The sequence below is a fragment of the Lissotriton helveticus genome, chromosome 4_1 (genome assembly GCF_964261635.1).
Source record: "Lissotriton helveticus chromosome 4_1, aLisHel1.1, whole genome shotgun sequence".
NCBI lineage: Eukaryota > Metazoa > Chordata > Amphibia > Caudata > Salamandridae > Lissotriton > Lissotriton helveticus.
In genome coordinates, this window is record NC_136063.1 from 377,822,803 (window position 1) to 377,837,867 (window position 15,065).

Below are 15,065 nucleotides of genomic sequence, written 5' to 3' on the forward strand. Positions count from 1 at the left end.
ATGTAACCCCCAGGCCCAGAGCTGACCCTACCCTCCCCTAACCCCAACCAAATTTCAACGTTAAATGTACACCCCAACACCCACATCCCACCCACCAACAAAAGGATTTAAAAAGGGGCAAAAAACAGGGTCCATTTCAAAGCCGGTGGGCTTTCAGGTGTTTGTCCACCATGATCTTTACACGCTCCTCTATACCGTCCTCCAGCTTCTTCCGCTCCTCCTCAAACTTAGTCGCTACCCGGCGGAGAATCTTCTCTTGGAATTCCCGGCACCTACATTTGCACGCATGTTGTTGTGGGGGGGCCGCCGAAGATGTAACAACTCGGCGGCGGGCGGCTGCCTGACCACGGCGACGTAGTCCTGCAGGCTTGGGGGCTGGGGCATTGGAAGAGGCAGCAGCTGCTGCCGCCGCCTCCTCCTCCTCCTCCTCGGCCTGATCCACCAGCCGGCGGTAGGCCTCTACGATAGCCTGCAGTTTCCGCTGCCGGGCCCGGACTGCCAACTCCTTCCTTGTTGGTTTTTTGGAAGGAGTAACTATAAAGAAAGAAACAGAATTGTTGTAATCCAAAATCCCCGCAAATCAAAAACACAACATTGATTCAACACATAGTGGGCGGCACAGTAGCACTAGCAAGCAAGCTGAGTACAAAAAATTGTGTTGCATCTATCTTGAACATTCTACAGCCTCTATTAATTTATTGGACTTTTTGGCACGGCATTATGCCTGCCCTATTAGCATGGGTGTACTTCAACGGTCACACACATTAGAACGAACACCTGTCTTTTTCATATCTCGTTTTATATTATATACTCTGATTCCGGGAAGGCGGGAACAGTCTCAAACTAACATTAATTAACAGGGGGCAGCTAGTAGTACATGTCTAGTAGAGACTATCATTCTTTGGTTATCTTATTTGGTTTGTGTTTCACCAGCAACGACCCATGCACCCAGTCGTCCCCTCCTTCCCTTGCCTTTGGGTTTGCCCAAAACACCGCTGCTGCTGGGACTATCCACTAACCACCGGTATTGGGTGTGTCTCCCAACCACGCTGGCAGCTGTGTTTTCCCCTTTACATGCTTTAACAACAACCCATGCATCCGACTGCTATCAGCCACTTGCATTACTGTAGTGGTAATGCTAAGCATGGTAATGACAAGTAAAGGTAACATCATATATTGTCCAGTAGAGTACAGTGAGAAAGTTTTCCCCTCCCACCAAGTAATGCAGATCACTATTGAATGTAACTTACCATCGCCCGCCGCTGTTGGCTCCCCCCCCACTGCTGCTGGTGTAGGTGCCTCTGTTCCTCCTGTCCCCGCCGGGATCGCTGAAGCTGCGCCGCTGTCCCCGTCGGCACTGGTGGATGGTAAGGGTTCTGCACCTATAAAAATAAGTACACCTTTTTAGATGGATGCACAGCCCCCTTTGTACTTGTTCACCAAGAATGGAGTTCTTCAAAACAGTTAAGTACAACGTACGTAATCAGTAGGAGTCCGCATTGCATAGTACAGCAGAGTCACTACACATATTAGCATTCATTGTTATAGTATGGTACCCAAGCTCATCTCATCTGTCCTGCTACTCTAGTCCTTGGAAATTGGAAGTGAACTATGTAACCTTTGTACATCAATGTATCCAGTTTTGCGCATGCTAACTCGCAGCTTGTTGCGCAGTACGAGAAGACGCTTTGAGGCAACACATCATTGTTCAATGCATACACCTGAAGAGGTGGGAAAATAGAAGGGCCCGTATTTAAGTTTTCTATGTGGATTGTGGAATAGAGTTTGCTTACAGGTTACAACTTCTTTTTAGCATGGCTGCATAAAACTGGCATAAATGTATTTCATACTGTCTAACGTGCACCACTTTTGTCATTAATTTTCGGCAGATGAGAAGATTGCCTTCTACGAAGCGGACATTTCCATAGCTTACAAAAAAAGAGGAATATCTAACCAGTATACGTTAAATGGTGAGAGGTCTCCGATATTTGCCACATTTCCCTATTGTGCACTAGTAGCTGTACAAATGTTGATTACTTTATTCTGCCTTTTTTAACTCTGGATTTTTTCTGGTGGGCCCTTCGACGTATTTCACGGAACAACTTAAAAACATTGATGTTACTTACTTACTTCTAACAAAATAAAGCTTTTGAAGTACCACTTTGACTCTGAAGTTTATTTTCAGTGTCTGTTGTCTTGTAGACTCACACGAGTGAGTGAGCAAAAGGGGGTTTCTTAGGTAACGGTTTGTGTACTAAAAGCATTCGGCATCTTGGTATTGGGGTTCAGGAGTGTGATAATTGAATAATTGACCAATGACTGAGGCCATATAGGTTGTCGTTCAGTGAATTGTGCGTTCCTCAGAGTTCTGTGACGGAGGTGTAAGTAAGGTCCAACATGCCTATCAGTACCAACATCCAATTTTCTGGTGCATACATAGTTGTGTAATATGTATATGACTCCATAGAAGATAGAATACCCACAAGACTAGTAGTGGTATACTAACGTTTACAAAAATACTAGACAAACATCATTCTGGATGCATACTTGGTTGCTGTCAATTGCCAAAGCAGACACATTATAGAGGAAAAAACAAGCACTGTTGGACTTACTGGGGACAGCAGCAGGATCCTCAGTAGAGGAGCTCTGTGTCCGTGGTTGTTCACCCGCCGACTCGGTCCCTGCATTCTGCTTGCCCCTGGGTTCTGTGGTTCATGTAAAAAATAATAAACAAAGAGAAAAACATTGAGTGCTGTGAAACATAGACATCATTGCAAAAAACACTGCTAGAACATTAAAAGAAACAAACATTGATCTAACAAATGACTACTGCCTTGCAGGATTCACTGACTGTATACTTGTAGGAAACAAATCACATGTTCCATAAACATTCTGATTGCAGATTAATAAGTAACACAGAGGCAGTAACACCTGAACAACACCACCGATTCAAGAGATTCAAGAATGGGGTAATCAATTATCTGTGAGTAGTCATTTCTTTTTCATTTTTGCCAGCAAAATGACATAGATCATAAGGAGGAGACATGCAGAAATGTTGTGCATACACGAAATTGTACGTTCGTTGCATCATATTTTGTTCTGCTACTGACTGAATGCTACTGCTGCCAAGCCTACCACTCATTAAACAAACTACATCAGTTCTATGGAGGGCTGAGGCAGGGGTGGCTCTAGGCTCATGGTGGTCCTCCTGGGCAGGGAGCGTAGGTAGGGGGCCCCAGAAGAAGAGGTCGGGGCGGAGGACGGAAGACAGTGAAGAGGGGGAGTCAGTCAGGGTGTTTGGAAGTGGAACAGAGCCGGAGGCAACAAATCCATGCCAGGGGCCGCAACGCAAATATGTATCCATCCTTAGAGTATTATTAAATTAAGGATATATATTGGTGCGGTGGCCCCTGAAGTTTGGTGGCCCTGTGCAGTTGCACAGCTTGCACATGCCTAGAGCCGGCCCTGGCTGAGGTAAGAAGAACAAAGTAATGTTAGCCTTCATTGCCAGAGGAGGATTCGATTCATGCAGAAGAGAAGGCCGTGAAAAAAATGCTACAATATGCAAACTACGTACAATTATCCATCCACCGCTATTTCACTGACGGACAAAGGAAGGACAAGACTCTATTAATAGCATTAACTAACTTCAGTTCTCTACAATAAAGAAAATCTCACATCAATAAACAGCAACAGCTAGCGCCAAGTTGAAACAACACGCAAGAGTCAGTGAAGAAGAACACTGTCATACAATTACAGTAGATATACCGGAATACATCGGAAATGTAACTAGGAGCAACAGTCATCGCGTTACTTATTCAGCCAATATTTACAAAGATACAATAACAATATTTATACTACTATATACATATATATATATATATATATATATATATATATATATATATACACACACTTTATTTTTGGGGTAGCCACTCACCAAGACCCACAACCTCGACACCAAGCAGGTCCAACAGGTCCTGCTCCCGGTCCAAAATGTCGGCCCAGCGGTGGGACAGCTGATGGTGGGTACGCCGGATACCGGAGCAGCGGAAGACTGCACGGCGCACCTTCGCCCACCGCCGGAGACGCTCTTCAATGCGCTGGTAGCCGGAGCCGGGCCTGCCGCCTGCTGCCAAAGTCAAGGGGAGGTGGCGCTGGATAAAAAAGACCAGGGCAGCCACCTCCTTCTCCCCAAAAAGTTGGCGGGCCGTCACTCCTGCGGGGCGCATTCTGCCGCAAGGCAGCCGGGTTTTTTTCGGCACAGCCGCCTTGCCCTTTGAGCCGCCGATGCTGCTGGCACCCTTCACCATGGTTCTGGGTGGAGGGGAGAAGGAAAGTTGAAGACAAAAAGGTAGGGGAAGGAAGAAGCAAGGTAAAAGAAGGAAGTAATATAAAACAAGAGAAAAGTTGCAAAAAAAGTTGTAAAAGTAAAAATAAAATGAAAAATATAAACCTAGGCACAGAGAGAGATAGGTAAGAAGTAAAGAAAGTTTGAAAAAGTGAGTGAAAAGACCAGGATGGAAGAGATAGGAGTTAGATGCTAAAGTAGGCCCAAAACCATAGCCAGAGTGTGAAATCCAAGATGGCTCCGCCCGTCGCGACCGCCGGGGTAAGTTCGCGCGATATTTGACGCGATCATGCACTTTGGCAGTGCGAACGAGAAGATGAGTTCCCGAACATGTCTAACACAACGCGAACACGTTACTTGTGACCCGGAACAGGAAATAAGGGAACGCAAGCGGGCGGGACAAACCTCTTGAGTAATTTAGCGCGCTAGCTATCTCGAGCATGCAGGCAGCGCCCCTAACACGCGCACCGCGCTCCCGAAGACGAAAAACGGCGCGCGAACGGGTCTAGCAAGCAACTACGCATGTCCGCGGAGCTACGTGTAGCTCGCGGAGTGCAAGTGCGTCTTCGCGTAGCGTCACGGAGTGCGGCTACGCGAACTACGCCCAGGGTTATGTAAGATGAACAGAGTGTTCCTACTCATACTGCAAATATATTCAAGTAAGCTTGATTACCACATTGCAGAACATAATGTAAATAATATTAATATAGACTAAATATGCATTATATTAATCAGATGCATTCAGATTTTACATATCCTATGTACTAACGTTTGAATCAGTTTACTGACACATGTACATCAAGCAGGGGAATAACCCGAAAATAAAATACATAATATTCAAAACAACTCCTTTGCTCAATATTTTTATAGCAGCATTTTACAAATCTTTGTGGTAGAGATTTACAACAGCATTATCATTTTTTGTTTAAGAATGTGTGGCTGTCCAGTTAAGTTACACTTAAAGAGATTGCAACCATTTCTTTCTCTCCTTCTATACAACACCACTGTGTTGGCAACATCTTGACAGATGAAGGTAAATACCTTGCTGGAATGCCCTACACGTTTTTGGATGTTATCATCTATAAACAAGTCCACCTGAATATTTCCCTGTATTTTCAGAATGTCAGGTTCGATTACTTGATATTTAATCGCACACGGTATATACTCTATTTAGGGAACAATACAGGATTGCTTTTGCTTTTTTTCTATAAGTGGGAAATAGTTTTGGCTGGTTCAGATATCAATAGTAAATTCAACAAGAATAAAAATGGATCGAAATGTACAAATTGTTTGAAATGATTGTCGCTTTGTTTACGGCCAACTAGTCAAGGGTGTGTGCATAAATGATAACTGTCGCCAAACTTTTTGTTCTATATCCACGTGAATAATGTGGTAATGTTCATGTCGATCAGAAATGTGGCAGAGAATGCACTTTAACCTTGGATTTGAATTGCTACTGCTCACCTTCTAAAAACGTGGGGCGGGAGGTCTATACAAGTGTTCCAGTGCCAGCGGGTCTCTTAGTCTATTCATTGTAATAGGTAACAAAGAACTTCGGTTTATTGCCCTCGGCTGCAATCGCATACGCGGAAATTTGCTACCCGGAGGTCTAAGGTGTTAAGTACTGAGTCAGAAAATCAAAGGAGGAACAGGTTACCAAATTTCCACTGTGCCCATTAAATCCCCTTTAAAACATAGCAAAATTAATAACATTTATGTGTGGGCTCCTTGGGGATTTTGTGTAATCGTGTTACAATTTCAGAGAGGCAGAAATGGAAGTCAGATGTCAGTAGCAGACTGCGAGCCCCTGTTCTTTTCTCCAGTAAACAAAAATGCTCTGACAAAGCCAGCAGGCCTGGCTTTTATGTCTCGTATGCGCACGCGCACACACACACACACACACACAGAGACTAACACAACCACGACTACACATGAATGCACACAGAACGTGCATTCTGGCACACAAAGCTACACATGCGTAAGAGCACACACACATGCTCAGTCCTGTATTATCACAAACCTGCACACACAACACACGTGTGCAGTCAACAAGTTCATGCTCAAAATGCGTCATTTGGAATACGCTGGAGGTCCCCAACACCTCAGCACTGAAAGGGTTAATGAATCCCTCATGGGAACGCGGATCCTACCATTAACGTGCATTTTGAGGCCCTGCATGCGAACTATCAGAGCATGGGATTAGGGTGCACTTGTAATAAATTAATGCTTTACCTGTTCAGATGCTGACACTTCCTTTAGAATCGGTACATGTTGTTAAATAACTTGTCTTTGACACTCTTCGGCAGGGCAACTATACTTTGATTAAGGCAGTGCAGACACTTTTCTACGACCTCTGAACCATTTATGTGAGGGCTGCTAAAATGCGTCACACCACAATTCTTTCCTTTTTTTTTTTTTAAACAGACAACTTTTTATATACTAATTCGTATCACATTTCTGCCGTTCCCAAGTGCTGTAAATTACTAGTGTTTCTAAAACCCACTTTAAGGTATTCCAGTTACTGGCCTCGCAATGATGAACGGGAGTTAGAGTTGTCAGAGTTTTAATCTAGGGATCATTACATATTTCAGTGGCACTCATTCCTCTCGCCCAGCTAGCCTGCTGGCAAGTAGCTGCCCTTATTAGCTTAGGTGCTATACGTCAGTGCACCAGCAGCAGCGCTTCCTAGCAGTTCAGCAACACACCAAGTGGAAGAGTGGTGGTACTTTTCAAAGGACAACACAAAAAGATGATGGACTGAATGTTGAACATTGTCAAACATTCACAACTCATCACAGATCTGAGTTTAATCCATTTTTATTTTGCTTGCCACGCCATTCCAGTTTGGACCAAGCCATATGCGTATCAGCCTTGACCCTGTTCGGTTTCCCATGGGAACAGTCCAGCCCTAACTGCCAGGCCAAGTCCTGCCTGGACCAGAAAACAAGCATACTGGGACTGGTTTCGGGGCATCACCCCTCATCAGCCAGGCTAGCTTGAAACCAGTTATGTAGTGTGCAAGGGAGCCACGTCTGGGTATGCTCTTCCCACTTAGGGTGTAAATGCAACACAAAAAGATGGACGGAATGTTGAACACTGTCAAACATTCTCCCCGTCACAGATCTGGGTTTAATCTCTCATTATTCTGCTCACACGCCATTCCAGTTTCCCCCTGGATTCAAGCTAGCCTGGTTGATGAGGGGTGTTACCCCAAAACGTATCCCAGGATGCTTGTTTCAGGTCCGGGGAAGATCTGCCTTGGCAGTTCAGGCTCGACTGTACCTATGACGAACAGGGTCAAGACTGATTTGTTTTTAACCATTGGTGTGTTTTAAAATTCGGACAGCTCAAGGTGTTTCCAATCTCACCTTTCTGCCGTTTTCACCTCTATGCTGCTGCCTTCTTGTTCATCGCGCGCATACTTGCACATTAAAATAATTTTGAGTCTCTGACTCATTTTGCATTTCCTCCATTGCCGCTGCTCTCGGGGTGAGGGGTATAACTCTCTTCCTGGTTGCCCCGTGGTGCCATTGAGAGAGGCCATTTTGTGGTAGTTGGTGCTCTAGCTCTCTGGCTCCCGGGCCTATTTACATGCGCGCTGAACGGACGTGCAGCGGGCGCGCCGAAGGCAAGCCCGTCTGCGCCCGTCAGCATACCGGAAGCGGCCAGCGCCAGCCATGCTGCCCGAAATCCTTTGGGTAATGAGTTGAGGAGAAGCTATTCTGGAGAGACTCTTCGAGCATTGGACCCCCGGGTTTGCTGCCACTCCGAGACCTGGGATGTGGCTATGTTTCCATCAGCCCCCTGTTCAAATTGTGGTTTTCATCTGGAGGGGGAGCCTGCTTCCCTGGCCACTAAGGACCGCCTCCCGGCACAGCGGGCGAAGGATCTCCACACCATTGCCGTGGCTAAAGGGCAATTTTACACAGCTCGCATGGACTCTGCCAGGAACAACGCCAAAGTCATTTTCTCTATAATGCAGAATTTCATGTCACCAAGGGCCCAAGAGAGTGTCATTCCATCTTCTCTCGCCTGGTGTAATACGCTCACCTGCTGCTTTAGAGAAAAAATTCAGACCATCCAGGCTACTTTTCCCTCTGGTAGCAGCCGCTGTGTGGGACCTCTGGCTGTTCAATCTGCCACCCCCACCTGCTCTCTGTCAGTCTTTAGAGCAGTCGACCTCCTGGAATTTCTTAAGATCCTCAGGGGGCTTAAGTCCGGCTCTCCCTCGGACCCCTGCCCGGCTAGGCTTCTGGCTGCCGTGGCAGAGAGTGTGCAGACAGAGGTGAACTGTATTGTCAACATATCCCTTCAGTCAGCAGCGGTCCCTCAGGGGTGGAAGCAGGCTGAGATCTTGCCTCTTCTTAAAAAAGCTTCTCTGGATCCTCTTATTCCAGGGAATTACCGTCCCATCTCCCTCCTTCTGACCATTGCCAAGGTCTGTGAGAAGGTTGTAAAAAATTGTCTCACAGAGCATGTGGAGACATAGGGACTCCTGCACTCAGCACAATCAGGGTTTCGAGCCTCTCACAGCACTGAGACTGTCTTAGTCGAGGTGGTTGAGGCTATTAGGGAGTGTCTTGATGCTGGCAGGAGGGCAGCATTAATTTTGTTGGACCTCTCTCGGCCGCATTTGACACGGTCCCCCATGCTCTCCTTCTGGCCCGACTTGCGGAGATTGGGGTATCGGGAGCGGTTTGGGGCTGGATTAGATCTTTTCTGGAGGAGCGGGTTGAGCAGATTTGGCTCCCCCCTTTTTCTTCCTCCCCCCCAGCTCGTCACCACTGGAGTTCCACAGGGTTCCTCCCTTAGTCCGCTCCTCTTCAATATCTATCTCACGCCACTGATATATCTGGCTGAGGAGCTCGGGGCTAAGGTAATGGCTTATGCTGATGACACTCAGCTGCTGTTCACTTGGGATAAAACACCTGTCTCTGCCTCAGCAGCACAACAGTGCCTGGTTTCCATCTTTAAATGGCTGGCGGATGCACAGATAAAATGCAACGAACAAAAGTCAGAGATCTTGCTTTATGGCAAGTTTCCCGCTGACTTTTGTGAGCAGCTGTGGCCTCCTGACTCCCCGCTCCCTCCCGTGTCGGGACAGCCTGTAAAAAATCTGGGGCTATGGTTCGACGAGAGTCTTTCCTTCTCTACTCACATTAAAAAACTGGCAGGTTGTTGCTTTGGCTTCTTAAGACTGAGGACCTTCTTTCCGCTTCTCCCTCAAACGGCTAGAGAAACTGTCACCTGTGCCCTCATTCTTTCCCGCCTAGACTACGCCAATGTCTTTTTGTTGGGTCCCCTGGATACCTGCTCAAAAAGCTTCAGGCAGTCCAGAATGCGGCCGCCAGATTGCTTTTGGGCATCTCGAAGAGGAATAGTGCTGTCCCCTTATTACGCTCGCTTCACTGGCTTCCTGTTGTTGACAGGGTCAGGTTCAAATCTTTAGTTTTGGCACATCGTGCTCTCCATGATTGTGGCCCCCTCTACCTCCAGAGGAGATTCTCCTTCTACCTTCCGACGTGTGCGCTTCGATCTATGTCTTTGCGTTTTGCGCGGGTTCCTCGCTTTAAGCTTCAGAGGATGGGTGGCAGCTCCCTTGCAGTGAAGGCCAGTGTAGCTTGGAACGCCCTCCCCCTTTCTTTGCGGTCCATTCAGAACTTTGCTGTGTTTTAGAGAAAACTCAAGACCCACCTTTTTGCATGTTAAGTTTCCTTCTTTACCCCTCTGCATCGCGCCGGGACACTCATGAGTATCCGTGCGCGCTATAAGTGGATTTAACATAACATAACATAACATTTGCATATGGCTGGGTCTGAACTAGGGAAGCACAGTGAGCTAAAGAACGATGATGGATTCAACCGAGATCTGTGACTGGGGGTGAGTGTCTGAAAAGTTTCAGCGCTCCGACCATCATCTCCTTGTGTTTACTTTTCAAAGGATGGCTGCACTTTTTACTGGAAACAACACTAACAAGGGATTAAGTATCTAATGTGACTGTTACTATTCTATTTAAGGTTTCTACATTTTCTTTTTAACATTATGGCGCTTTTCAGCAAATATTTTGAACAGTTTTTGGAACCGTATAGAAATTTGTGAACAGAGATTGCAAAGTTTTGTTGGGGCGATGCCAGCACAGCGGATCTACATTTAGTTTAACAATAACAACGCTATTTAACAAGGGGGCAGTGGCAGCCTTACTCAGTAGTGCGTGTCTGCACTTGTCAGCAGTAACTGCGTAGTTAGTCAATACTGTCAACTTACATTTCTAGTTTCACATGCAAGAACAACCTCTACAGAGTAGATCAGCTGATGGAAGAACCTCAAAATATGCTCTCCTGACTTACATACTCTTCAGGAATCATAACAGATCCCACAACTTTTCTTCATTAAAAAATATTTATTTATGTCTTTTCCTTTCAATTTCCCCACAGAAAGAAAGGGTTTTAATACTTCTCTTTATCATAACGCTGATTTATATTGCATTCTGCATGCTGACAACAGAAAATCAAAGAACCGTAATTGAACTCAAGAGTGAAACTCAAAGGAGCGAGGAGAACAAAGAATTCTTCGCAGTCTGCAGGTATTGGTAAAGGAAGATAATTTGTAACATTTCAGGACAAAAACAAGCAAAATACATTTCTCGTCAGTGAATGGACAACAGAAAAAAAGTGTTGACAATGGTAATAGGTCTGTTTTTATAGAAATGTTTTATGGTAATGCAAAGCATTACAAGTAAATAGCATGGGAATGGATGTGTATTTTTGTGGAAGCCAATAACTTTAGAATTATATTGGTGTAGATTAAAAGGTCAGGTGACAGTTGTACTTTTAATCTAGACCAAAACAACCATGTTGGTAAATGCCTGCCCTCCTCCCATCTGTGCTGCTGACAGAGATAAACACCATAAATCATTTAGCTATCTAAACCTTTTAATAGCATTACAATCTTTTGTATGTGCCCCTGAAAGTTACATTTCTTGCAGCTGGATAAATAAACAATTGATCACAGATGTGTTGAAGGAAAACACTTGTTTGTGGAAGCACACAATTGCTGCTACATCAAAACATGTGCTCCTGGCTCCCAACATGTGGGCGGAGACAAAGCCCCTCTCTAGTGATACTCACACAATTGTCTGGCGACATCTGAGCTGTCAAGCCAGATGATAATACCAAGCAAAGAAAAAAGTCATCATGACCCCCCACACCTTCCTCTCAAGATGGTTGGCCCCTTACGCACTAAAGTTATTAATGGTAAAAGAGAATTTTTCCTATCTCACTTCCTAGGTCTTCCGCACAGGTAATCACCAGGCACCAGGAAAGTGGTCAGATATTGTTCCTTTTTAAATTAAGTGCAGGGCATGCTAAATTATGTTAAATCAAGTGGTAATAGGTTCTTCTTTTGCAGGCCTACACGCATGTTGAAATTGGGGCAGAGAACAGGAAAAATAATTCCATAGGTCCTGCTTAAGTGGACCAATTGTGTTTTCATTTCCACCAGAAGAGCAGTGGCTAACAGATAAAGGTCTTTCTTTAGTGGGCCTGTTAATATGTAAACCAGTGCAAAGCATAGAGATGGACAGGCCGGCAGGGTTGGCTAGTTAATTAATGAAACCATGGGTTCATAGTTATCAGGTGTTAAGGGATGCTGACTGATCCTAGATTTCATATAAAAATAAGTCACTAATTTATTTTGAGTCATACATACATACAACTTTTCCCTATTCTTTACCACAGAGAGAGTCCACAGTAAGGTTCAACATCTCCCTAAAGTAAAGTATTGAGAAAATTAAAAAAGTTTATTTAAATGTATAATCAATTAGGTAAAGTATTTTTATGTTTAATATTTTTGTAAATTAATTGAATATTTTTTTATTTAAAGTGTAGCAATACAATTATGCAGCACCTAACTTTTTAATGAATACCTTTATTTAAATAAATACAAATATTTTATCAGAAATTTAAGGTAAAAAATAAAATCTCACATGAAGTAAACAAAATATGTTTTTATTATGCATTCATATTTAGTAAAGGTGCATAGAATTAATTACAAGAAGTTTAATTTATAATTTCAAAAAAGGTTTAATGATTCAAAATAATGTATTATAATTTATCATTAATCATTATCGGCTAAAGTCCCTGTCTCCATTATTTTCTATGGGAGGGAGTTGCAGTCTGAGTGTTTACCCATGTGTGTTGATGGACTTATAACTTATTCCTTTTAGCAGTAGAAGCTTATGCTCATAAATTTGTCTCCCCTACTTTTTTTTTTATTATTTGAAGAGGAGGTTAACCTACACTTCTGAGTAACATAACACTCGGATTTTGTGAATAGCCTAAAGTAGTAAAGTTACTCAAAAGTATAAAAGTAGAATACACATGCAAATTACTCACACGTGTAAGTTCATAATGAGTAAAGAATCTGACAGGGAAGACCTAGACTCAGAGTAATACTAACTAGTAAGAACTGCACCATTATATCTTTTGGCACTTGTAATAATGCAGACGGAGTGCCAGCCATGTTTTTGACAGAGTAACATATTTGCCAAACGCTAAACCAGACCCCAATTATTTAATTCCAGCTTCTGAACTTCAGAAGCTGGAATGGGAGTGTGTTGATGAAGGAGCCTTTCTTAGCAGTCTTCGGTGACAGCAGTCTAATTTTTTTACCCTGCTTCTAAATCCACCACCTTTCCCTGCATAACTGCCTACTTCTTTCCTTGTGGTCCCACCGCTGCTCCCATTTTAGGTGCCCACCAGCTTTTTTGGGGTTATCAGTTCACTGTGGGCTTTTATGGGTGTGGAACAGCACTGTATCTCTCAGAAGATACTATGGCACTTCACCCACAGGATATCTGATCCTGTACGAGGACAGATCTACCAGACTCCCAGATTGTGCCTACTTAATCCAAACTGCAGACTGTTATTTTATTGATGGGTTGATGTTACTACTTACTCTTTCCAACTAAACATGGCTGCAGTGATCAGTCGATTGCTGATGAATATGAGCTGATCAATATGTCAACTCCTAAAATGACCAGTGGCTGACAGGAGAGGATCTTTTGTCCACCTACCTGTGTAGACTGTTTTTGAGAATAAAATTGCTTTTCTCTTTATTTAGATAGTGTTGACACTGGCCAGACTACAAAGATTTTTCAGACTGCATAGACTTTACACTGAAGGGAGCCATTTCCCTTTCTTTCTCACTCCTTACCTACATTGTAAACAATTTGCTTTGCTGGGCAAAAGGCTATGAAGCGACTTCCCTTCATTAGCCAGCTGTCATTATTTGGTTTCATAATACACATTCAAAGTCTCCTTCTTGAGCTAATCTCCTTTCATAAAGTATTTTAATTATGGGTTTCGTCTCTCCCTCTCTCTCTGCTTGACTCAGTCATTTTATTTTTTATTTGTAAACCCTTAACATTTTGTACAGTATTACATTTTGTATTAGAGTTTTGGATTACAGAGTAATATACACTGAAATAAACAATTTCGCTAAGAAAAGTAGCACACAATTAAATGTTGGCAAATAAGTGTATTTCTAGTAATGCCGTTAAAGCATTATTGCACTGTATTGCATAATCCCTGTGAGCCACCTCAGGCTGTCTTCAGCCAGGCCAAAAAAGAAACTGAGTATACTAAAATATGAAAAAGAATACGAATCACAACGTTTAACAAGGTGAAATTAATCTTCATATAAAAACAATATTAATGTTTTTATATTGTTGTACAGTAAATAGAAACAGCTCTATCCTATTGGCCATTGGTGTATTCCTACATGGGTTTTGACATGTAAGTCATTGTTCCTTTTCTGCTGCCCCAGCACAATCTGCACAGCAGATTTCAAAACACTGCCCCCTAAAACACACGTGTGCTGCTGCACTTTACTTCTTTGATGGCATTCATCTTAGGTATAGGTGAACTCACTAACTGACAATTGTGCTATTTTTAAAAGAGGATAGATGGATTTGCACACATCCACAAAAGAAACTGACAGACCAGATCGCATCAATGCATAGTTAGTAAATGTTAATCTTTCAGTCCAATCTACCCTTTACCTACTGTCCCTCTCCCCATTAAATTCTGAGTGCACTTGTGCAGAACCCCAGACCTTTAGGGAGAAGAAAACAATCTCTGGCAAACAGCCCCCACAGGGCATTGCAGTGCCAGCCCTATGAGGAGCACAGCTGAATGATGCAGAATGCTACCGTTGGTTGGTGAGGGTTTGTGTTTCATACAAAAGACTCCTTTGATGATTTCAGTTGGTCCTATTACCAGAATTTGGTTAACTGGATTACCACTAAGGAACTGTGCACCCATTTTTAGACAGCGTTAAGGGTAGTCTAAGGTTTACCTATTACATCCAGTTGAGGCATGTTGTGGGCCACGACACAGCAGTGAATAGTGACAATTAAGACAGTAGTGATCCAATGAATCTGGCTGAAGGTGACCCATTTAACTGGAATCAGAGGATTTCCTTTTATAGCCCCATGCCATGCTAACTTCATAGATACCACACGGTGAACATGCAGGGGCTCATGATCACCAATGGATTCGGCCATTGTATTCACTCCACAGTTTTCGACTGAAGATCACACTGGTGGAAAAAGTTCATCTTTCCCTATGTGGATCCATCCTACTGTTGCACCTTTGACATTCACATGGCCATATGTGAGTTTTGGGCAACATTCAGTGGGACTGATTGACCATGA

General features: G+C 43.7%; 1 long non-coding RNA gene across 2 annotated transcripts in view; it reads right to left on the reverse strand.

Annotated features, from left to right (window-relative positions):
* Positions 1 to 221: 221 nt before the first annotated feature.
* LOC144827158 (uncharacterized) overlaps positions 222 to 15,065 on the reverse strand; it is a 130,606-nt gene continuing 115,762 nt past the window's right edge. The window contains exons 2-4 of one of the 2 annotated variants that reach the window (XR_013610050.1): positions 2,613 to 2,705; positions 1,251 to 1,382; positions 222 to 534 (exon numbers count right to left, since the gene is read on the reverse strand). This is a non-coding gene — a long non-coding RNA (uncharacterized LOC144827158). Of the gene's footprint in view, positions 535 to 1,250; positions 1,383 to 2,612; positions 2,899 to 15,065 lie in introns of those variants that run through there. The other variant, XR_013610049.1, reaches the window with a different exon arrangement.